At 31.9% G+C, this 2,237-nt stretch overlaps 1 pseudogene; it reads right to left on the minus strand.

Annotated features, from left to right (window-relative positions):
- LOC107863191 overlaps positions 1-880 on the minus strand; it is a 6,736-nt pseudogene extending 5,856 nt beyond the window's left edge.
- Positions 881-2,237: the final 1,357 nt, after the last annotated feature.

Raw genomic sequence — 2,237 nt, forward strand, 5'->3', positions numbered from 1 at the left:
ATTTTGCTAATTGAAAATTTGAAGAGGCTTAATAGCCAAATTTTCTCCATCAAACGCCAATATTATGACCCAATCATTTAAATTTTTTAACATAATTGTACTAATTCGCCCAAAAGAAATTAAGTAGGAAATCAAGGAAATAACTTCACTAGTTAGAGGCAAAGCAAAAATTATTACAGAAGGCGTGTTCACGTACTTTATTAACTGGATAGGATTAAGTAAACATTCATTTATTTTCTTAACTCAAAACATAATGTCTAATAATATCCAACTAACAAATTTACCAATTACCAAATTCTGTAAAATTTAGGAATGCTAATAATCTTGATTTAATTTCAACAATTAATACCTTATCATCTTCCAATAGTTGGAGGATTTTGTGGAGATTCCTTATTGCTGTATGTTGGCCTTCTATTGCTGTTCCGGTTATGAGCTCAACTTTTTTCACCTGGTAATTTTCTATCACCAAGTTGGATGCAAAGTTTTCTCCGACCTTTATAAGTCTGCATTGTTGATCCCGGATGTTCTTTGCTTGAGTGGAGACTTCCGAGCGAAGGCTGCATTTTGGACAGGATTTATATGCAAGTGCCTTAGCCGCGGCAATTCTTTCTTGCGTAGTTTCCCATTCTTTCTCCAGCTCGTGAACACCTTCGATCCACTTGATAACATCTGGTTTTGGCTTATAGCCTTCTCCCTCAGCTCCTTCCACCTTTCCTTTGATATCATCTCTTAACTTGGTTAGCTCCTTCATTTCATCCCTTAGATTATCAATATTTGATGAGAAACGGACGATATTTTCAATCTTAGGATATATGCATTTAGATGCAAACTTTCCCACCTCAACAATAATGCCACCTACAGCATTAAAAAGTATTTCCATTGAAAAATTCTTAAGGTACACAAAACAAAAGTGTTTCTGATCAGAATGCTACTGATGCTCCCAAGGATGATCAAATGAAGCTAAACTGATTGTTTCTTGCTTGTTAGGCATAAAAAGTAGTCAATCAGAATGCAAAGACAGTAATGTAAAAGTCAACTACTTTACATAATAATAAAACTATTTATGTTAAGAACTACGCAACATGTTTTAAAATAATTGAACACATCTTCTGCACAACTGTAAGTAAATGTCAACGATTTAGACAGCTTCAATCTTCACAACTAAGCTGTCTTTTGATGTCTCAAAGAGCCTACTTTTAATTTTCCAACAACCTTCCATTTCAATTCAATAAATTGTGAAAACTAAAGGCATAACACATAAATAAGACTTTTAACTTGAAAATAAATTATAACTATGACCTTTAACTTTGTTCGTGCATAAGTAACTCCTTTAACTAAACAGAAAAAATACTCCAATCCTACCTGGCAAAATGCGTGATTACACTCAAAATGACGCACGTGAGAGTAAATTTGGAGCCCGAACAATTAAAAAAATATTTAAATGACTATATACCCTTAATGAATCTTTTATATATATATTCCCTTTTTACAAATCAAATTCCCACTTCATTTTTTCCAGCAACTCAAAATTTTTTTTTAGAAAAAGTAACCCAATTAAGAAAAGTACGATCAATTATCTAGTGCTCTTCGGTTTCTCCTAGTTAAGACGATGGTGTATGCTTCATTTGAATATCTGAAGAGCTAAAAGTTGTAAAGAAATTGTGCAGATTTCATGTTAAGCGACTTCTATTTTGTGAAGCTTCAATGGAAAATTTCAATAATTTTTCCTTAATTGAAAGGGAATAAGAGATAGAAAATTTTATGGGGTTTTCTTTGGATTTCACATCTTCTAAATGAACCTTTCAATCTTCATCGGACTTGAATGTTATTTTAATGAAGGCAGCCTTTCATGAATTTTTTTTTTTATTTTTTTCAAAGAAAAAAATCTAAAAAATACATGGATTTGTGATGGTGGTATATTAAGTTTTTGTTTTAATATCTAAAATCTACGTGTATCATTTTAATTAGGTGACATCATTTGGTTGGAGTACTAGTCCATGTAAGAGCGATTGAGTTTCACTCATATGTGTTGCAAGATTGAAGTGTTTTTTTGTTCAACTTTTGTATAGTTAAAGGACCTATTTGTACACTGACAAAGTTAAAGGTCATAGTCATAATTTGATGTTAAGTTAAAAGTCTTGTTTACGTATAGTGGCAAAACTAAAAGACGGGTTAAAAATGATATAATACTGCTTATGTTATGCCCAGATTAGATTCAACAAAGTGCCAGGAAATAA

Source organism: Capsicum annuum, chromosome 1 (assembly GCF_002878395.1).
Source record: "Capsicum annuum cultivar UCD-10X-F1 chromosome 1, UCD10Xv1.1, whole genome shotgun sequence".
In the NCBI taxonomy this organism is placed as follows: domain Eukaryota; kingdom Viridiplantae; phylum Streptophyta; class Magnoliopsida; order Solanales; family Solanaceae; genus Capsicum; species Capsicum annuum.